We start from the raw sequence: 23,954 nt of genomic DNA, 5'->3' as shown, positions 1-23,954 counted from the left end.
GTTTGAGGATCCAAAAGGCGAGTGGAAGCATAAAGGATTCTTCTTTCCTGTTCAGAAAATACAGCGCTAATATGATAATGGTCACTAATGAAGGCTGCATGCATCAATTTAATAAATTATTGGCTTGAAAAGAGACTTGTGGGAAAAGCATTATCTAAAAATGTCCTGATTTTTAATGGACAACCACCACTGTATTTACTTTCACATAGAATTCACTTGGGGTGGTGACTAATTTCAAAGTAATGGAAAAAAATTAGAGATTAACAAATTGTTCTCTCCTTAAATGTCAAACAAAATGGCAGTTCATTTTACTGCTGAAATTGAATTTACATTTCAAAAGTTTTAGGATGTCAAATTTTACTTTCTATTTCACAAACTGACTCCCTTCTGGTTGTTTTAAAGCAAAATTATATCCTTGTTCCTGGTATGAGGTAAAACAAAAAGTAATATACGCAGTTATACAAGACAAATATAGGAATTATTTATAGATCAGTAAATTTCAATTGTTTTTCTGTGCTTTGTTTCCTAGTTGGTCCTCAGAATGTCAATGTGACTGTTTAATGTGGTTAATTCATATACTTATTTCATGATTTATCCTTCCTTTTTATGATTTACTTTTTCCAGTAGGACTTTTTAGTTTATTCTATAAATATGGTCATTTCTCTAATAAGTAAAATATCTTCTAAGCTGCATAATTAGTGTCAAGTTTACATATTTTTCTCTCCTTTAAAAATATTATTTTAGTTTTAATTTTGTAATTTCGATTTGAATTGCCAAAATAATTTCTATACATTGTTGAAGGTCAGATAATACAGGGTTTATAAGAACAAAAGAGCAGTCTTGTATCTCATCTTCCTGTCTCTAATATCTCCTCTCTATAGAGCAACCAATTTTGACTGTTTTTTCCTTGCAGTCACTGTTATTTTTCAAAATTAAAAATGTGTGGACCTTTGTTGATTTTTCTGCTTTGACATGCTTTATTGACTTCCTGCGTAAGGAATATAAGAATTTACACACACATACCGCACACGCAAATAAGTTCTTTTCTGTCCTTTCAATGCACTGATTTCACAATTTTTGTAAATCTATACTCATTTCAACTATAAATCAACTTTTAGCTCAATCACAGGTTATATCCTTACATTGTGCCTTTTTCTTTGCAACTTTTTCTCCCCTCGGAGAATCATAATGGGTTTGATTTTTCCGTTGTTGAGGTTTTGTTGTAGCTGTTGCTAATTAGCAAGCCATCTGACAGAATTGGATTCTCAAAGGGACCAAACACACCAGGTGATCTATCAGGTCCACTTTCTCCCTGGAAAATACCCTTTCGGTTGCCCCTGACATTCTGCACCAATGGGAATGGTCTGAGTAGGAAAGCAGCAGGATGACTCCCCGGGCTTTTCTTTCACCTTTCTGGAGATTTTTGTTGTTGTTGTTCTTTTCCAAAGTAAATCCTTCTTCACTAAATTTCTTTCCTTTCTCTGTCTTATTTCCATGGCCTCATTTTGATGAAGTAAATCTTCCCATATCATCTCAGAAATGTACATAGATATACAATGCTTGAATCCTTGCATCTGATAATGTCTTTATTTTTCTCTCATATGCGGTGAATGCTCAGCCCAGTTTAGAATTCCAGCTTGAAAATTATTTTCCTCAGAATGTTTAAGGCATTATTTCATTTTCATCCAGTTTCCAGTGTTATTGAAAAGCTCAAAGCTGTCTGAGGTCTCATCATTTCTATGTGATCTGTGTATTCCTTTTCCTTACAAAAAGACTTTGTGTTTGTTTTTCTTTATTTCTGATGAACTAAGTTTTTATAAGGCTGGGCATTATTATGAGATGTGTGGGTCTTTTTTTTCCCCCCAGAAGTAGCACTATTTATATATGAAGAAATTGAGACACAGAGAAGTGCAATAATTTGCCTAAAGTTACAAGGTAGTAAATAACAAAACTTAGATTAGAATCCAGGTAATCTAACTCTATAGTGCTCTCTCTTGACCACTAAGCTAGGAAGTGAAAAGCTTTTTGCAAATGTATCTTAGAATAAGTCTTTCTTGATTGGTCACATTCTGTTGTATGTTGGGACTTCCCTAGAATGAGAATTTTGTGAATGCTTCATGGAAAATTATACAATTTTTACTAAAACAGTACAATGATTAAATCATAATGACCCTCTTAATACATATATTCTCTTGGAATAAGTTGTTATAAATACCCTGTATACATATGAATCATCTTCAAAATAACTGGAACAGTTAATCTATATAATAGTTTTAATTTTACACTTAACAATTAGTAACCACAAAGCAGAAATGATTGCTAATATAAGAATGATAATAAACCCATCAATTAACACACAAACAAAAATACACTGAGGGCTTTTTTTTAAATAAAATAAACTGACTGCAAACTTAATGTGGAATAAAAAAGCAAGCAAGAAAAAACAGGCAAATTTTGAAAACAGAGTAATGATGGTAGGCTGTTATTTTAGATATTAAAGCTCACAAAGCTAAAATAATTTAAATAATGTACTTTTCAATGAATAATAGATTAATGGAATAGAATAGAAAATTTAGAAAAAAGATTATATATTTTCAAGAATGTAATATGTGATAAATAAACAAAAGAGGAAAAACAGATTATTCCATAAGTAGTTTTCAGTCCTCCTGCCGGAAGTGAGAAAACAAGTCAGGAACATCTAAGGTACGTTGTAGTATTAAACAATCCCCACATATCAGTAACAACAAAAAAAAAAATCAAAAGGAAGATTTCTTTTTTATGCCACATGTGCATTGTAAGTTAGATGGGGCCCCTGCTCTGCATCGTATCAGGTACTCAACTGAATGAAGTTCCTTATTTATGCTTCCAAAATTGCCTGAAAGCTGCAGGAAAGAAAGAAAGAAAGAAAGAAAGAAAGAAAGAAAGAAAGAAAGAAAGAAAGAAGAAGAAGAAGAAGAAGAAGAAGAAGAAGAAGAAGAAGAAGAAGGAGGAGGAGGCAGCGGCGGCATATTATGCATTGGTTCTTAAAGCTTCTGAGCAAAGTGACAAACACACCATTTTGATTTTCATGTCTTGAGCCAAAGTAAGGTGCCTATGCATTTGCTTTCAAGGTGGATAATAAGAAAATATAACCCTATATGTGCATGGAAGAGGAAAACTGTAAAGATTTGGTGAAAAGCACATTAACCCCTTCCTTGTCTTTCTTCTCAACCATCTTCATCCACTCTCCTAAGAGTGAGTTCCCAATAGCACCTTCTAGTAATGTCATCAGCTGAAAACTTCAGGAGCTCTGGAGTATGCCCTGTTAAAGACTGGGTGTTTCTGTCCCCTCAAAATTCATATTTCGAGATCCTAACCCCCAAAGTAATGGTGTTAGGAGGTGGACCTTTGAGAGTTAGTTAAATCATGAGAATGGAGTGCTAGTGAATAGGATTAGTGCCACTCTAAGGGTCAAAAGAAGCCAGAGTTCTCCCCTTCAGCCATGAACGGACACAAGAACATGGTCTACTATGAACCGGGAAGCAGGTTCTTGCCGGATGTTGAGTTTGCTGGTGATTTGATCTTGGATTTTCCAGCCTCCAGGATTGTGTTATGTGAAATCTGATGTTTATAAGTCACCCAGTGTATGGCCTTCTGTGATAGCAGCTTGAGCTGATGAAAACATACCCTGTAGCCACTACAGCAGCTCTGGATGTGGTACCTATGAAGCTTAGTTTAATGCAGTTCATGGGTCACCCCACCAGATGAAAGAGACAAGTTATGTCTCCCTAATATATAGTAATGAAATGGGACGTGACAATGACAATGAGCACTCTTGTTTGGAAAGAGACCCCTTCTAGACGCACAGTAGACACAGGTATGTATTTAGGCATTTCTGAAACTGCAAAAAAGATACTTTGAAGGATCTTTTATTCCATGATTGTGTCTTGATTTCACTCTGGAAGGAATGTCCTTCTCTATTGTTTTCCTCTGTCTCTACCTTTGCCTGTGGTAACCTTCTTCTTTTTTCGCTGGCTTCTGTAGTGGGCATCTGGGAATATACTCTCCTTATAGACTGAGCAGAGTTTTCTGTCTACCTGGTAGATGGTGTGGGACCAGTGATGTCCAACAATTGCAGATACTTTTCCCTACAGGCTCAAGGCTCAAGGTTGCTTTAGCAATGGACTATTCTTAAAAATATAATACGATTCTTATTTATGTGACACTAGTTAATTCCATATGCCAACACATTTGGCCTCATGCCTTTCTCTCTTGAATGAACTGGGGTGTTTTGCACTTATCTTCTTTGAAGGGGAGAGCCTATATCTCATCTTCTGGAGCCATTTATCTGAATGAATGGATTTACTGCCTGCCACACCTTTACTTTCATATACTTGCATTCATTCAGAGTTTCAACAGTGAACTTGACAGCTAAATCTCCATGATGAGGCTGAATTTGAATTTCCTTAAAATATTTCTCACATTTAACTTCTACTTTTTGAGGGTTGAGGAGTTGCCACTTTAAATCTTACAAGTCCCTGAGTTGTAGACTCTCTTCTCTTTAATTATTGATCGCAAACTGGTCATTTTAGTATTTTTATTTAATCTCAGCTCATTCTTGCAAATTTTGCCAAATGTAGTCAGCAATAAGCAAGGCACAGTTAAACATTTAGTAAACCAATGTCTTGCTGTGGGACTAAAAGTTCATTAGATGTATGATCTGCCTCCAAGGGCAACAATATTGCTAAGTGTTTTATCATATCATAACATGGTTCATCATGTCCCCAATCTCTGATAGAGTTTCCATGGCAGCCACTTCCAAGCCTATATAAGCAGTGCCACATGCTCTAAATGGTTTTAGGAGGGGAGGGGTGTGATGTAGTTCTCCACTTCTAGATACCAATTGTTGTATTTAATGAGATCAGTTAGATTATGCTGTGGTATCCAACTAATCACAAGGGTCAATGGCTAAATATAACAAGTTTATTTCTTATTTATGCTACAGGGTCATTGTGGTTTGAATGGAGCTCTTTGCTCCATGGTATACTCACTCCCACTCTAGGTCCCTAGCTATCTGAACAGCTTCTCTCTATGGGTGGGGCGGGGTGGGGGGGGGGTGGATTTTCCTGGAAGGAAAAGAGATCCCATTGAATTATACACTGACTCTTAAATTTTCTACCTGGAAGGAATGCATGACACTGTTCACATTTTTTTGGACAAAGCAAGTTCTATGACTACATCTGAATTCAAAGAAGCAGAGAAAAAAAAAAAAACAAAAACAAAGAAGCAGAGAAATATAATCCTAGCTGATGCCTCTAAGGAGGCCTGAAAATATTAATAACTAACACTAAACAACTTCCATAGTTCCTATCTCATTGTAAGATAATACATTTATAATATTTCTATGATTTAAAGCTGAAAATATTCTATCAACATAAATACAATATTTTATATACTCTCAAAATTGAAAGGACTTTTAGATAGGACATAAAACCAAAGATTCATAAAAATATACACTCATAAGTATTACTGCATGACATTGTAAAGACTGACAATATGTAAAAGAAAATACCGTAAACAAAAATCAAAACACAAATGGCTGATAGGTAAATTATTTGTGACTCATTTGTAACTCAGAAAGAGAGAGAATTCCCTTAATGTAGGAAGAGTTCTTAGAAATCAATTAAGTAATACTATGACCCAATTAAAAGTTGGATAAGGCATATAAAAAAAGAAAAGGAAACATAAATGGCTCATTAGCATGTCAAGAATAGACTCCAATTTCTGACTAGCAGGTTGGCAGAGGTGAGAATGTTTGACAATGAACTGATTTTTAAGAGAAAGGTAGGGAGATAAAGAATTTTTATATAATGCTGATGGGAAAGGAAATTACTATAATACGTACGAAGAAAAATGTGACATTATTTGTTCAAGTCAAGCATGTCAGTACCTTTTGACTCAACCATTCCAATTCTAGATATTTATATTACAGGTGGGATGTGAAAAGAGAAGTGTAATGGGTAATATCAATTGCAATGTTTTTACAGGAGTTTAAAAATATCAAAAGTTCCCATAAATATTGGAAATTGGTTAAAAATAATTCTTGGTACCTACATATAGTTGAATACTATGCAGTTATTCCATAAGCACTAACAGAGACATATTCCCAAGATATTCTTACTCAAAAAATAAAAATAAGTACAAAGGCAAGTTATGATAGGATATGCTACTGTTACTGTGAAAATAAGAGAATAAACAGATCTGAAGAACATCTAAAGTAGTAACGACAGTTACCTCTAGATGTCTGGTGACAGGAGAGTTTAAAGATTTTTTTTTTCTTTTTTTTTTTTCTTTTTTTTTTTTATTTATGATAGTCACAGAGAGAGAGAGAGAGGCAGAGACACAGGCAGAGGGAGAAGCAGGCTCCATGCACCGGGAGCCCGACGTGGGATTCGATCCCGGGTCTCTAGGATCGCGCCCTGGGCCAAAGGCAGGCACCAAACCGCTGCGCCACCCAGGGATCCCTTTTTTTTTTTTTTTCTTTTTTTTCTTTTTTTTTTTATTTATGATAGTCACAGAGAGAGAGAGAGAGACAGAGACACAGGCAGAGGGAGAAGCGAGTTTAAAGATTTTTATAAGCTATTTTCTATCTTCTGCAGTTTATGCCAGATGCTCTACTTATTCTGAAATAAATTGAATTGACAAAAATTATTTTGAAGGGATTTTGAACTGCCAACTATTTATCTTTAAAATAATAGCTTAGTGTTGCTAATGCACTTTTTTGTTTGGTGAATTACGTTTAACTTTAATGGATATAATTTCACATGGACCCGGTAAATATTATTTACAGCAACGTTTTGTTTAATTGCCCTACATATTTTAAAATTCACGTTTGCATATGCAAGACATCTAACAGTGACAATATCCATACAACAATTATAATCACTGAATCCTATTAAACTAAGGTACTCATGCAAATTCACCAGTTTTTCATACACTTAATATATGAAAGTTCTGTAAACAAAACATTTTTTTATTAAATACACCAATATATCTGTTCTCTCTCCTCATTATTACATTTGTTTTCATATATTAACTTTAGTTCCAATACGATTACTCCTACTTTTACTTTTTTGAGTTTATTTAACATATATATGTTCTTCCTAAACAGAATTATTGATTTTTTTATTTTTTTAAAAAATTATTTTTTGTTTTTTGTAGATTGCTCTGAAAGTAATATGAGACAAAGAAGCAATGGTATTCCCTATTATTTTATCCATTACATGTTTATTCCTAAAGCCTGGGTGTGATCCGCAGATTTATATAACAACCAGGTATTTAGATTAACAAATGCTAATATGAATCGATCGTAACTTTCGCTATGCATTCTGCAGGAATACCTAACACAAGTAGGGCAAAGCAATTTAATAGTTTTGATAAAGTTTAGAAAAAAATGGAATGTAATTTTGATTTAACGATGATTAGATAGAAGTTGAATCAGAGTTAATACGTCTTTTGCAAATGCATGACATTTAGATGAGCAATTGGATATTTGTATCATATATATTAATTGATTTGAGATGGGTTCCCGTTCCACTTTCACTAACTTAAACAGCACATTTTCTATAAGACTGGGAGATAATGTAGATAGTGTAAAAGAGAAAGTATCAGCCACAGAGTTATTTGTGTATCTGTATTTGAAAGGCAGAATTCACACTTGCACACTTGAAGCAAAGAAGACTACTTGGGAAATGACGACTAGACTATGTTTACAGCTCTAGGTGCAGAATAGTCATTGGTTAATTTTTTTTATGCTTTTATTTTATGTTCTTACTTAAAGATAGTGGTAGACTCTATCCCTGATAGCAATAAAAGATGTATAACATTTTCACTTATTTGTGGAAGTAAATTCAAGCATATTATTTTGTAAATAATGACTATATTATCGAAGTAAAATCAAATATATTGTAGTTTCAAAACAACCCAGCAAAATGTTTCAATACTGTATTTTTTAATTTATCCATGATTTAATGGATTTTTGATTTTCTTCCTAGTGTCAGTATTACATGTTGACAAATCCATATTAGTCTTGTAGGATGCTCTAATAATTAGGGTACAAGTTAAGTTGCTGTAGCAGAGTAAACCTAAACAACAGTGGTTTAATGAGGCTAAAAATGCATTTTTGCCCTAGGTATGGGTGTGTGATTCAGGGCTGTGAGAAGGGCTTCTTCATGTTTGGATGCAAAAATCCCTTCTATCTTGCTGAATTACCAAAATGCATCTTTTATTTCATAGTTCCAGATGTTCCTGTTCCCACCATTATGGCCTCACAGTTGCCAGGCAGACTAAGGCGACAGATCTCTTCTGTTTCCACTGCACAGGTTGGAACTGAGCTACGTGGCCACCGCCACCAGCAACACACGTTGAGAAATTCAGTCTTGACTTCGAATGGTATGTTCTCATCTAAAATTCAGAGGTTTGTGGTTAAAAGAAACAATGGATCTGGGGACTAGCAGTGTCTGTAAATCAAGTCTACAAAGTATATTTGCTTATCCCATCCCCATTCTTCTCCCGGCAGCCCCTGTTGGTGGTGGCAATTGAAAAAGCTAATGAGACGTAATGCTGTATTCAAATATAAGTAGCAAGAGCTGTGCTCCACCTCCACCTGCCCTAATTTTTGAAGACTGTCTCATGTTCATCATCTTCCAACCTTGTGAAAGAACAAAGGAGTGAGTAAAACATTGTGAGTCCGTCATTCTGTGTTTTCTTGACTGCAGATGTATGGGAATAGAAGATATTTGACAGTACTCAGTTCTATTCATTGAGCCCAGTTCTCTTCGTCTTGTGTGAGATTCCAAATAGTTTTAAGATGGAGAGGAGGTACAGAGGGGCTGTGACCACGCTGATGGAAGGGGCGGCAGAGATGGTGTAGAGGGCGACCATGAAGAAAAGCAAACCCGTATGTAGCTCCTTCTGAAGATCAGCGGGGGGACTCATGCCATCCTGGAGACAGTGCTTCATACTGCAGGAAGAAGAGACTGCTTCACTGGGTGCATTAAGGTCTGTTCCCCATCACGCAACATGAGACATCTTGACTACATGAAAATTTCCACAATGGGTCGGAGAGGGAATTGATGAGAAACCAAGAAAATCATGTAGGGGAATGTCTTTACTTGTGTGCACTGAAGTTAAGAGGATCTTTGGATCCTCTTGTAATCTCCACACGTACTGCTAGGGGGGTGGGGAAGAACGATAAAGGTGGTAAGTCAACCAGGAAGGAATTCTCAAGCAAATTATTCCACTGGGAAACTCAGAGATGCACTGGTGAGCATCCGTCAGTTACTTCTGCTTCTCACTGGTTGGACACTGTCCCCCGCAGCATTAATTCCACCAGTACTTCTGGTTCCTGTACTCAGGCCAATCTGGCTCTGGCCTCTAGAGAAATCTCTCAGGAGAAGGACTGGGGAATTGGAAGCCGTCCTAAGTGTGCACCCCCCAGGCAAGCTGAGCCATCGTCCACAGTGTACACTGTCTGCTGTTAGGGTATGAGAGTACCTGATGCCCCATTGGGGGTGCACAGTTGTACAGTTGAAAGTCTCTCAGGTTGCTATCTTTTGTGTTAAAAAAAAAAAAAAAACAGAAAGACCCAAACCAAACCAAACAAACAAGCAGACTTCTAACATTTTAATTCCAGGGGTGCATGGGTGACTCAGTCGATTAAGTGTCTACCTTTGGCTCAGTCATGATTCCAGGGTCCCTGGTTGAGCCCCATTTTGGCTCGATGCTCAGCTGGGAGCCTGCTGCTCCCTGTACCCCTCACCCCACTCTCATGCTCTTTCACTCTCTCTCTTTCAAATAAGTGAATAAATAAATAAATAAATAAATAAATAAATAAATAAATAAAACATTTTAATTTTAGAGATTTGGTGCTGGGATGATCCTGAGGTTAGGAATAAAAGAAATTATGATGTTATTCTTTCCCTCTAGGAGGTTGTAGTCCACTGTAGTAAATCATATATATTATATTGTGTGATGGTATTTGTATATGTGGTGATGGTAATTTGTGGGCTCCGGTTGGAAATATCGGACAGTATCATGACAGGTATCTTGCCAGTCCTGGTGTTCATCCAGCCCAGTATTTCTAGACCCAATAAAAGGTCACAGTTGATGTATCCTCCATATTCTTGTGGGTTGGTTCGCTTGCCAACTTGCAAGGTTTGATGAAATGTAATTTTTCAGAATGGGTCTTCCATGAGACTGTGGTTTAGTTTAACAAGAAACCTGGGTATGTATGACGGCCCGTGTTCACTAATGAAAGATAATCGTCTCCTCAAACATTATCAAGTATTTATATTAAAAGAACAAAAACAAAAACGAAGCTATGGAAATGCACTTTGGTTAAAAATACAAACAAACCAAAACCAACCAAATAAATATGTAGTAAATAACTTAAATGTCCTTTTCAACATTAGTCTTTACCTATTTATTTCATGCATGAATATGTTTTTATAGCTCATTGCTTCCCAGGACTTCATATCATGATTAATTTTTTTTCTATTCCTGCTTTTGAACATTGTCTGTGAGGAAGAAATGTTCAGTTTCCTTATATCCAAAAATGTCTTTATTTCAACCGTGACATTTGGATAATAGTTTTTTTTTTTTCACAAAATCTTAGATCCCAAGTTATGCTACCCTAGTATTTTGAAGGTAATGTAAGCATTGTTTTCTTGCAAACAATGCAATTAATTGTAGGTAATTTGGCAGCCTCACTCATTGAAAGTCATATATCCTTTCTCCGTGATAGCCTTGAGAATTTTATCTTTAACCCCAGTGTTCACAAAAGAAACTGTTATGTGCCTACATGTGGGTTTTTATTCTAGTATGTTCTGTCCAACAGAGACATTTCATCTGTATGGCATGTTTCTTTATGTATTTCTGGGATATGTCATGAGATTCTTTTTAAAAATACTACATATTTCTATTCTCTTTATTCTTTCTTTCTGCAACTCCAAGTAAATGGGAATGGGGTTTCTGTAAGGATGTTATATGACTCTTAAAATTTCTTTCATACCTTTGGTTTCATTATGCTTTTATGCTATGTTCTGGAAGATTTTCCGAATTCAATTTTTTTAGCTCACTAATCTGCTCTACAGCTGTATCTGTATGCTATCTACTCATATTAGTTGTGCTGTCAAAGACTTTTGATTTTGTAGTATATTGGACAGAATATATACAAGTATTATAGTTTTAAAAATCATAAATTAAATTGCTGATACACTTAAAATTCCGCTTAAGATACACTAGTAGTATCTTTGGAGTTCTCTCGCTTATCGATAAATAATTACATCTTCCGTCTTCCACATATACATACTTTTATTTATTTTTGAACGTCAGATAAATGTAATAATAATAATAATAATAATAATGAATACATTCTCCTGGGATTACTTCTTTATTCACTATTTTGTTTTAAAAACACTAGTATTTATTGTTTAGTCTAATATTAAAGGACATTTAGCTTTATTAATTATTTTATATTATGAACAATGTTGCGATGAACTGTCTTGTCTATTTCTACAGGGGCACGTGTCCAAGCGTTTTCCAGTATAATAGTGGAATTCCTCGTTTGTAGGGTATTTACATGTTTATATTCGTTACGTAATTCCTGAGCAGTTTTCTAAAAAGATTTCTCCTATTTGTTTCCACAAGTAGTATGCAAGAAGCATTAGGCTTTATATGCTCACCAACTTCTGGTATTTTCTAACATTTAAATTGTGTCAGCAAGGTGTATGTGTGTGTGTGTGTGTGAGAGAGAGAGAGAGAGAGAGGGAGAGAGATAGAGAGATACAGTATTTTGTATTTTGTTTTGATTTACCTCATTGTCCAAGTAACTGCACTTTTTATAAGCAAACAGAACTTTTGTCTTTCCATCTTCCGGGAAACCCCCTTCTAGTCTTTGCCCAACATCCTATGGGTGGCTTGTTGATGTCTTTGTTATTTTTTTTTTTTTTTGTGGGAATTGTTTTATTGTCTGCATACATAATACCCAAAATCTGTTTTTACTATAAAACATTGACTGTCTCCTGTAACTTACTGAATACTGTACTGAAAGCGAAGAGCAGAACATTGTATGGGAACAGAAGGCTCGTCAGTGTTGGTGGTTTTCCCTGGGACCATGTGGCTGACGGCTGCTGCCCCGCGTCACCAGGGCAGAGTCCGTGGGTCGCTAGCCCAGGAAGAGATCAAGACTCAAAATCCAAAGCACAGTTTCTACTGAATGTGTGTGGCTTTCACATCATTGAAAGGTTAAAAGATTGTGAATAGAATCATCATGAATTGGGGACCATCTGTGTGCTCTTGCATTTGTTCTAAGTTTGAAAGTTGAGTTGTCTCAGTCGAGTAAGGTCTTCATCTGTAAGACATTGACTTGGCATATGGGGCCCTCACTTCTCTTGCACTCTCTAGTGTGCTGCTTCTTTGGTAGCATCTTGTCGTATTCATGGCTATCAGCTTCTCCAAATAACTGACTTTCAACATGAAGAATATACCAGATTTGTTGGGGTATGTGCTTCATACATGCGTCAGTCTGAAACTGAGACCTTTCTGTAGTGATGTCTTTCTATATTGAATCATCTTATCCAAGAGCATGATGTAGCTCTATGTTTGTTCTTTTTTTTTTTTTTTTGTTTATTTGCTTGTTTGTTCATTTCTTAAATTCTTTCAATAAGGTTGCTTAACTTTTCTCTTAATTAACTTACATTTTAAACAATAATCCACTTGGAAGATAATTCTTGGGTTACTTGTTTTCTTTTGTTAAAGTGTAATTTTAAGTTCAATGTAAGTATCTTAACTGCAGTGCTTGATGAATTTTTACAAACTGTACTTGGCCCCTATCAATCCCAGATCAAGAAATCAGACTTTACCATCACCCTGAAACTCCTCTCAGATTCCTTCCAGTAGTAATCTTCCCCAAATAAAATCACCTTTCTGACTTCAAATAGCACAGACTAAATTCTCCTATTTTGTGTCTTATAGAAGTGGAATGGATAGTATGTTTTAAAAGTTTAAATTCTAATTGTTCTTCATAGAGTTTTCTTTTTTTAAATTATTTTTTTAAGATTTATATATTTGTGATAGAGAGAAAGAGAGAGAGAGAGAGAGAGAGAGGCAGAGACACAGGCAGAGGGAGAAGCAGGATCCATGCCAGGAGCCTGATGTGGGACTCGATCCCGGGACTCCAGGGTCGCGCCCTGGGCCAAAGGCAGGCGCTAAACCGCTGAGCCACCCAGGGATCCCCTTCATAGAGTTTCTAAGCAGATTTAATTATTCTTATAAATAGCCATACAAAAAATTTCTAATTATGTTTAAAAATCTATAGATACCTTTAACATTTCTTTCTTGGGTATCATATCACATGCAAAGAAAAAAATTATCTTTCCTTTATGTTCCTTATTCTTGAATCAATCACTCAGTATTTTTTGTCTTACAGTTTAGTCTAGGATCTGTAAATATTAAATACAAACGATGAAAGTGAGTATCTTCATTTTGTTACTAATTTAAAGCAAATATATTTCACATTTTAGCTTTAAGAATGACTTTTGCTGCATGCTTTCAGTATCTAAACTTTGTCAAAACCAGGATATATCATTCTCATCTAAGCTTGCCAATTTTTTTTAAATCATAAACAAATTTGAGATCTTTTTGAAATGTTTCCACAACTATTATGATAACGGCATTCCTTTAATCTGATATTATGATCTGTATAGCCTGGTCATGATTGATTCTTTCAAATGCACTTGTAGATTCACTTCGTAAATAGTGTATTTGGTACCTCTGCACATTTTTTTTCTCAAAAAATTATGTTAGGCTACAATTTCCCTTTATGATGCTGCCTTTGCCTGTTTTTGTTTGTTTGCTTTAGGTTTATGCCAGTTTCCTAGAATAAGTAGGGCATGTTTCCCCTCCCTTTTCTGTCAGGAAGGGTTTGTACAGGACTGAAAGGTCATCCTGCCTTTAAATTTCATAACTTCTAGCTCGTAACAATTTAGGTTGAATTTTTTTGCTCTCAGAAAAATGTAAACTACCGACTCAACTTTATTGTTTGAAGATATTTCAGGCTTTCTGGAAGTTCTCTGTAATATATCTTACGTATTCATGTAGAGAGGCCTACCTACCTATTTCATTCTTGATACAATGTGATGCTCTTTTGTTTTCTCCTCAATCTCAATAAAAGTTTGCCTATTTTGTTAGTCATTTCAAAGTACCAAATTTGACTTTTGATACATCTTTCTATTGTCATATAGCTCTAAACTCTAAGTGTTTTAACATTTCCATTGTATATTATTTCCTTGAATAATTGAATATTATTTTGAATATTTAAGTTATTTGGAACTGCTGTGATTTCCGATCACGTATTATTATCATTTGTACTTCTTGTACTGGTCTTTGCATAGGATGGCACTTCTTTTCAATATGTTAAAGTTATTCTAGTTTTAGTATGTATTACGATTACGATTAAGAGGTACTGGCTAAAATATGCCTGACACGTAGTAGAAGTTCAGGAAATACACATATAAATAAATAAATAATACTTAGATATTAGTTGTGTTTTTGATGTCTATTTAACCTTTTTTGGGGCCACCTCATCCATAAAATTGAAAGGGATTTATTGATAGTTCCCATATACGATGTAGGATTTGTAAACGTCTTTCCATATTTCTATCAGTTTTGTAAAATACAATTTGAGACATTAGAAGACCATAGGTTTAAATGTATTTTGTCTTCTTGGTAAATTAAATTAAACCTTTTTTCTTAGGTAGCAACACTATTTTTTTTTTTCATGTGTGGGTGTTGCTTCTATATTGAAGTCTGTTTTTGTCATTAATGTAATTACTCCAGCTTTATTTTTGTTAGTTTCTGACTGATATATTTTCCCATATTTTTCCTTTCAGTCCTTTATGGCTTTAGAGTTCATAATAACTCTTGAAAAAGATTATAGCTAGATTAAAAGAACTTTTTGACAATCTCTGCCTTTTAATTAGTAAGCTTAGTTTATTTGCCCTTATGATTACTAAAAAACTAGTTTCCTTTTCACTATCATGTGTTGTACTTTTAACATATCTTGCTTTTTCTTTGCTTCTTTCTTTTTTCTGACTTTACTTTTATATTTTAATTCACAAGTGTGTTTACTTTTCTCATTTGTCTTCCATCTACTGGTTTAGAAGGTACACATTTATATGTGTTCAGTTAGTGTTTATCCTTAAAATTGTAAAATGCATATTTAAGAGCACAATTAGTGAATCAACAACATGTTAACCGATCTACTCACATCCACAAACAATACAAAGACTTTAGAATACTTTGTCGTAGATCAACCCTTAGCAGCTTGCATTATTGCTGTTTAATATCATGGTTCTGCCTTTATCTTATAAAAATTGTTATTCTTTTATAAAGATCTTTCAGACCTAACAAATATTTTCATCTTTGTTTTGCTCACCATTACATTATTGAATCTCAGATTTTCCATGTGGGGACATTTTTCCTCATTTTGGTTTATGGCTACATATACCTTATAAGTCCTTTTAATGGAAGTTGGTTTGAGTTAAATTATTAATTTTTTTGTCTGTAAAGTTTTCTGAATGTAAGATTTTATTTATTTATTTTCATTTAAAATATTTATTTATTTAATTACATTTTAAATTAATTTATTTATTTTAGAGAGAAGAGTGTGAGGGGAGGGACAGAAGAAGATAGATGGAGAGAATCGCAAGCAGACTCTGCTGAGTGCAGAGCCCCATTTGGGGCTCCATCTTTTCCACCTCAAGACCCTGAGATCATGACCTGAGCCAAAATCAAGAGTCACTTAACTGACTGAACCACACAGGCACCCCTTTCCGTAAAGTTTTTATCAATAGTTTCTCCTCAAATATATTTTTAGGGGCACACCATTCTAGTCAACACTTTTCCTTCCCTTTTTTTGTTACTTTTTTATTACTTTGAGAAAATTAATCATTTCTCTCTGTTTTTCTTTGTTGCTGCTAAGAAGTCAGCTATTGGTTTAATTGTGGTCTACTTGCAGTTCTCTGCTCTTTCCCACAGATTTCAAAACATCTCTGATATGTATCTAGGCATAAGTCTCTTTCTATTTATTGTATTAATATACATTGGGCTTTTTATCTTTTATCAATCTTCTAAAGTGTTTTTTCAAATATTTCCTCTTCTTCATGTCCTAGTCTCTTCTTCTAACATCCTAAATTTTCTCACTATGGCTTCATGACTTGTAATATCGCTTCCATGTTCCCTATTACATTTTCTGGTCTGCAGTCTGAGTATTTCTTCAAGTATATCTTATAGTTTATCAAAGCTTTTAAGTCTCTTTTTAAACTGCTCTTTAATTATGTGTATTGATTGTTAATTACCACATTTTATGAATCTACAAGTTTCATTTAAATTTAAAAAAATCTTGGTCTTTCAACATATATTTAATATTTTTTACAACCTAAAGCATAACATGTATTTTGTGTATGTTGCCTATAAGACTGGTGGCTTTTACCAGATAATTTTACTGCTTGTAGTCTAAGTAGGTTGCATTTTAGATTTTATTGTTTCTTAAGACTTTTTCTTAATATGTTTTTTTCTTTTTTTGTGTGTGTGCATGTATGTGTGTGTGTGTGTGTGTGTGTGTACTCATTTCCATAGGAAATATTTGAGACACGAGTTTAAGTACATAACTTCAAAGAAAATTTCTATTTTCTTTTTATCATATGTAGGACATTAGCAACTCTAGATCATGTTATATTTTTCTGTTTTTTATATGTTTTTCAATTCTCACTGGGTCTGGCTTTGTAATTAAAATTTTTAATAGATTTTTTTTTCCTTTTATACCAAGTGACATGGCTGAAACAAGCTAGCATGCAAGCCTTTCCTTCAAGGCATATTTTTCCCTCAATTCACTAAGCAATCTAAATATTTTGGGGCTTCTGTCTTTATTCCATGTGTCCCTGATCTTCTTTAATCTTGTTCAAACCCCAGACTTTACCTCCTGTTCCCCAGATTTGTATGTTTATTTAAAACCCAAGCTTTAGATAAACACAGATTATCAAATCAAGGTTTAACTCCAGTGTTTTCTGACCCCCGTGGACCTGAGCTATCTGATTTCTGGTTTGGAATTGTGTTATCTGCTACCTATTTGATCCACCATACTTTAAAAAATATTTTCAAACATTATCCAGTATTTTTGGTGTTCTGAATCAGCAAGAACTTCTCTAAACATCAAACCTAAAATATTGTTAAAGATAAAGGTCCTCTCTTTAAAAGTTATGTTAGAGTTATATTATTTTTATATCTAAACATCCCATTTGATTCTGTTTTTAAAAACTTGTTACCCTTCTTTTTTTTAAGTTTTTATTTTAATTCTAGTTAGTTAACATACAGTGTTATATTAGTTTCAAACGTGCAATACAATGATCCAAGAATCCCATACATCACTTGCTGCTCATTACAACAAGTACACTCCTTTGGATTCCTTTTCATAAATACTTGCTCTTGTTTCTTAATTCCTATATTTGTTTTGTAGTTGTATTCTATCCTCTATCACTTCAAAATAGCAAATGCATTTATTTCTAAGGCACTTGTTTATTATTTTGTTATTTTCTTATGTAGATTTTTTTTCAGATCGTTGGGAATGGTGAGAGAAAAAAATCCAAATAGTAGGATAGTGAAATCCTACTTTGTTTTGCAAACTCCATGAGGGTTCACTGATCTTGAAACCATTTTGAATACTTAAAAAAAATAAAAGAGATGCATAATATAATCTTGAAATATGCTTAGTTATATCCAAGTGGAAATAATCCTAAACCATGTGTAAGAGGAAACCCAACATATCTTGTAATAGTTATAGTTACACTATAAAGAGATGCAGATTGAGTTAAACTTTCTTTAAGCTTGCCTGCAGTGCATCTGTATCGTCCATAAAGCTGCTAGTCCATCATCCTCATCTGTTCTGGGGCTACATGAGCTACTACAAGGCCTCCTGTGGGCAAAACCATCCCAGAGTGGCACACTGTCTTTGAAGAGCTCTCAGGAAGTGAGGAGGAAAACACAGGCTCTGTGGAGCAGAGAGGAAAGGTGACCTGGTAGCTGGTGCTAAAGAGATGATATGTGAATTATGTCCTCATCCTGCTGAGACCTCAAAACATCAACAATCAATATAAAGTGGGCAGATCTCTAACTTCTCCCCTTTGAGGTGGTTCCTTTTCCTGTCAGGTATCCTTTGGTAGTGATTTTCTGATAATTTTATTTGTGCAAATATGATTTTGATAAAGTGTGTGTGTGTTGTGTGTGTGTGTGTGTTTGTGTGTGCACATACGAATTCACAACCTTTTACCCCTTTGTGCATACCCCCTGCACACTCTCTTGAATCCACTGGTTAAGAGAATGGTGTCCTGACTACCTATTACACATACGTATTTTAATCTATTTGCTTTTAAAGAAAGGAATTTAGGATGCCCAATGGATTTGTGCACCACCGTTATTCTGGTTTATATCTCAGCATGTTCTATTTCTTTCAAATCTGTAGCTATAGAAACATTTATCATTTTTCTTGCTTTTCATGCAATAGGTGTACATAATGTTTCCTTTTATTCAGTGACATTTGGGGTATTAGATGGTAGAAATGAGCTCTATTTCTGAATGAAGGTTCAGACAAGCATTATAGTTCCTGAAAGTATCTGGAACTGCTAATCATCATGATAAATGGCCCACTGTGAGTTGGTGGAAGATGTACAATGGATTGTCACTAGCTGCTTTTGATATACAATTGCTTTTTATGATGTTAACAGTTACTTGACCAAATGCTGAAATGGAGACAATCAGAATGAAGAGGCTGTTATGCCTGGATCTTGCTTCATCTTGATTTGATATGGAATGCATAAAACATGCCAAAGTAAATTTATTTTGAAGTCAGCCCAATTTCAAATCATTCTAAACCTTTTCTTTCTTCTGAACAATGTGATATGAGTATCAATAGCCCATGAAAAGATTACAAATAGAGAAGACTTTTTTAAAATCTATGCCCAAGTGTACTACTGATGAATAACTCATGTAGAGAGAATAAGTAGTATGTTGGTGTAGATTTACTCTTGACAATAATTCTTTGAGGCAGAAAATGTTATTATCAGTTTATAAATGAGTAAACTGAGGTTAATAGAGATTTAAATAATGTTCATCCAAGCAGTAAAATATATATTTGTAAGTACACAATGTGTGCTAATTTTTTCCAATCAGCTCATCAGTTTGGAGATTCTATTTAGTTCTATCTCATGTGTTTGCAGACAGAGCAGAATTATGTGAATGCTATTTGGAAGACTGTTCTTACAGAAAGCATAACCAGATCCTCCTTATGGCCTCCTCACATTCTCTAATTCCAGTTTTTCAGATTTTGAACAGGTTTCTAGACCACAAGTTGCTGTTTCATAACCAAATCTATTTGGGCACAAGCAGAAAAACAAAACAAAACAAATGTCAGCTTTTGCAAATGCACTAAAGTGCATATTCTTCAGTCAGGGGAAACCCTTTCAAGATCTTACTTAAAATCATTTTACTTGTTTTCAAAATTTGCTGATTATCAGAATCACTTACATGAGAAATGTTCTCATGCAAACCCCAGGTCTCTGCTGGAGGGGGAGGAGTAAAACTCAGAGGGTGGAAGCCCAGAGCAAGTCAGACAGCCCAGGCTTACATTCCAAATCTATGTTCATTAGGTCTTAAAACTTCAATTTCTTCATCTGTATAAAAGGGTTTATAAAACTGTAGGATACTTGCATACAGTTTGACGGAGTACCATCAACAGAGACCATAAAACTATGGCAGGCACACAGAAAGCTCTAAATTCACATTAGCTATTGATATTCTTTATGTTTTTAAAAATCTCAAAGGCTGGACTGTCAGGGAACCATTGTTCTAACTTACATGGAATTCAAATACGGCTTGGAGTGAAGACTTTCTTCAATAAGATAAGACTGCTGCCAGCAGAGATGGAAACCCATAAAGTTGGAGAAATACCAGTGTCCCTCCTCTTACACACACACACACACACACACACAAACACACACACACACACACACAAAGGATTATGCATATACACCCGTAGAAAGAAAGAAGGAAAATGATAGATTTAATACCAGGATTATTAGCAGTTTTATTAGTAACACTCTCAAGACTACAGATACTTTTATACATATTGAGGTATACTGCAGATTGGCAGACAGAACAAGTGTTAGCAAGGTAGAGCCACGTGCTATAGAGGCAGATAGTTTTTTATTCCTCTGAGGATCCTGAGTGGATCACTCTGTTCCTCTCTGCATAATACCATTGTATTCATAATGATTGTTATGTCATTAAGCAAAAGCAAATATATATCTGCATTCAGAATTATCTCTTAAATGAGATAAATATCTGTTAATAGATTTTGGAAATACTATATCTAAAACATTTTGTTTTTAAGATTTTTATGTTGAGACATTTATAAAACCAAGGTGTCTAGACTAAGATGCTTTGAGTGAGCTGGTTGGCCAAGAATTTGTTGGCAATATAAGAGAAAAACACCTATGTTTATATAAGTTACTCACTAATAGTTATTTATCTTTTGTTCAAGGACTGAGTATAATTAGGTTAAACATTAGACATTTATTGTTTTTCAAAATCTCCAAACGGCACACATTTCTTCCTCTATTCTCTAATTAAATGTTATTTCCTTCTCTGACTTCTAATTAAATGTTTGCATATAATTAATTAGGGTTCTGAACACCCAACTTCAACTTTCACAGGTACAGATCTATAAAGGACTTGTCACTGAGCATGTCAGAAACAGGTATCGTTAGAGGTCTTTTAATATCCTGGTGGATGCACATGATGTACCTGTGAATAGAAGAACTCTGGGTACCAGTTGTTTCAACTCCTACATCTTTGTAATCTTGAGTCATGCTTTTCACTTTTTTATACTTGACTGACTCTAATGAGACACTGCATACAATTTCTTTGAAGGTGAAATCTCAGGATCAGAAAAAAAAAAGATATTTTGAGTTACATGAAAGTGCAAATATTTTCTGTGTGAGACAATTATATAAATTAATTTGTCAGTTTTTGCACCAAAATGATCCTGAAGATGCTGCTTTGTAATTTGGCCACAACTGTCTAAATTTCCAACCATCTCTCTGGTCAAACAATCTCCAACTTTATTGGGCATGTGAAATAGAACAAGAGTATATTCAGGATAAGGATTTTGTAGCTTCACCTCAAACTTTGAAATAGAAGTAGATTTCCTGTGGAGTAAAGAAATCGATATTCTTCCTTTTGCCTCGAGTGATTCCGATGCTTAGGGCTTGTTGACCAAAAACAACCCTCCGAGGAGCCTGAGTTAGCCCTTTGGGAAGTTCCGTGTTGCTCAGGGTTAACAAAGCCTCCAGCTGCTCATTTTAATGTGAAAATTGAAGATTTTAAGCACCAAATTATTCTCTTATATTATAGGTTAGTTTAGTCAAAATTCCCATTATTTCTAAGAAACAATGGGGAGAAATGCACCACAAGTTTAAGAAAGACAAAAACCTAAATTAAAGCTTTAAAAAGTCTGTTCTGCACACCAAAAGCATGCAGATATGGAATCCTCAGGGAATTGGCATAAGAAGGAAAGTTCTACAAGCAATGATGCCCCTCAGGTAAAATAACTCTGCTAGTTCTTGTTTTACTCCTTCTCAGTACCTTATTTTAGGAGTATCAAAGTTATATCAGTGGTTCTCAAATTTTAGCATGTAGAATCATCCAAAAGGATTTTTAAGACACAAATTGCTGGAATCCAGAGTTCTGATTCAACAATCTGGGAGAGTACCCAAAATCTGCATTACTAAAAAGTTCACAATTGATACTGATGGTGCTGGTTTGGGGACCACAACTTAAAGAACCACTGAGTTAGGTGACTATTAAGGAGGATGGTATGGACTGGGAGTTAGGTATGGCCTTTGGCCTCAGGCCTTTGGAGCAGTGCTTACACAGCATCCAGACTGAAGACCAAGTCTGGTACATTGCTGTCAGCCCATTACTCAGCTCTTTTGTGACAGGGACAGCTTGTTGAGGGCACCTCTCATCCCTAAGATTCTGGGACTCAACAAAAAGCAGGAAGAACCTAAATGAGAATGGGCACAGGACAGGTGTAGCTGTGATTCTCGTTAGAGCCAGACGAGAAATAGCCACCCCAAGTTATACTAAGGAGAAACTATTGTTTCAAATCTTTATCTATATTGGACTATAACTTTTGAAGCTGCACCATTTTTCAAAATCTCAAGGTAGCATCAGCAACATCTTTTTTTTTTTTTAATAAGACCATAGAATACAGAGGTTGGAGATGAAACTAAGATATAACCTATAATAAATAGTGTGATTTGGCTTGGGCATATGAGCCTTTTGCAGGCTTTGAAAGTCAAGAAGTTTTATTCTTACACTCAGTGAAACAAAAAGTTAGTGGACTTCAATGTGATGATGCTGTAACTTGCAGCTCACTGACAAACATGCTAGTCTCAGGGGTTGGTGGGATTTCAGAAGGAAGGAATAAAATTCACAGGAAGATGAAAATACGTAAATGTTTGGTAAAGAAATGTTTGTTGGACCATTCAAAAACAATGGGACTTAGAAAATACTTTGATTAAACAGGCTTTGCTATGCTCCTCCCTCAATTATACTTGGTTTATATTATAATGTAGTTATCTATGGTGATAGCTCTCTTTGTGAAGCAGTTTCTCTATTTAAATTCTTCTATATGGTTTTGAGCAGAAGGGATCAAAGTTTCCTCCTCAGTCTTTGGGCCTTGGTTGTTTTCAGCTTGAAATAATCCACCTGCCAAGGTGGCACATTTTGGAGCAGCCTGGTCTCAGCCCTTAAAATAGACAATTTAATATGTAAAGGGAAGAAATAGTAAGTCACAGAATGCCTTGAGGATGCAAAACAAGGATATCAACCCAAATTAGGGTTCAGGGAATCCGGAAGACTTCACCTAGATTGAGGTAACCAGGCTAAAAAGAAGGCAAGCAGAGGGACCCAAAAAGGCAAAAATGAAAGAGTGATACTTTTGAGGACTTCTCATTAGATTTGTTGGGCTTAAGAATTGAAGAAAGTTGAGAAGTGACAAGAATGCAGAAGAAATAAACTTGGAGGGATTATTTCTGGAAAAACAAAACAAAACAAAGAAATGAAAAACAAAAAACCTGAATGCCACATGAAAGAGTTAAAATTTTATTCACAAGGAAGGGAGAAAGTGAGGAATTTCAAGCAGGAGAGAGTAATCCTTAATTCACATTATAAGAATGTACCTCTCAGGGAGAATGGATGGGTGCAGGTGAGATTGGAGACAGGTAAGCCGTTTAAGAAACTGCCCTGTACTTGCTCAGGCTGGTAAATAATGAAGTTCTTTGACGAGCTTTGCTAGAAAGGATGTAAGGGAGTGGAAGAGAGTGGGAAGCTTTAAGGATGAAAAACCAACAAGAATCAGTGATTTAAAGTGACAGCTTTGCTAGTTTGTGGGGCCACATGGAGGACAATAAATACATAAGGTCCGATTTCACTTATAAATATTTCAAGTTATTGTGCAAGTATACAGCAAAAAGCTCACTCCAAGAAGGAAAATGTCATGTTATGGAAGACCATGTGGTTTTGATTGTGTGTCAATTAAGGGAGAGGGAACTGCACTCTACAGTGGTCCCATAGGGCCCAGAACATCACTGCTGGTAGGTGTGGGCCAGGTGAAGTTATCTCTTGAGTGCAGGTTGTTAATTAGTCCATTATTTTCCATGTCTAACATTTATTTTCCCAAGTCAACCTACTGTGTATGTAACTGGGGCAATAAATATATACACATGTATCCAACTTACTTTTTATCGCAAAAGTTTGGAAATACATTTGCTACAAAAGAAAACTCGTTTCTTGATTTT

The sequence above is a fragment of the Vulpes vulpes genome, chromosome 1 (assembly GCF_048418805.1).
Source record: "Vulpes vulpes isolate BD-2025 chromosome 1, VulVul3, whole genome shotgun sequence".
In the NCBI taxonomy this organism is placed as follows: Eukaryota; Metazoa; Chordata; class Mammalia; order Carnivora; family Canidae; genus Vulpes; species Vulpes vulpes.
Note: the sequence above shows the minus strand (reverse complement) of the source record.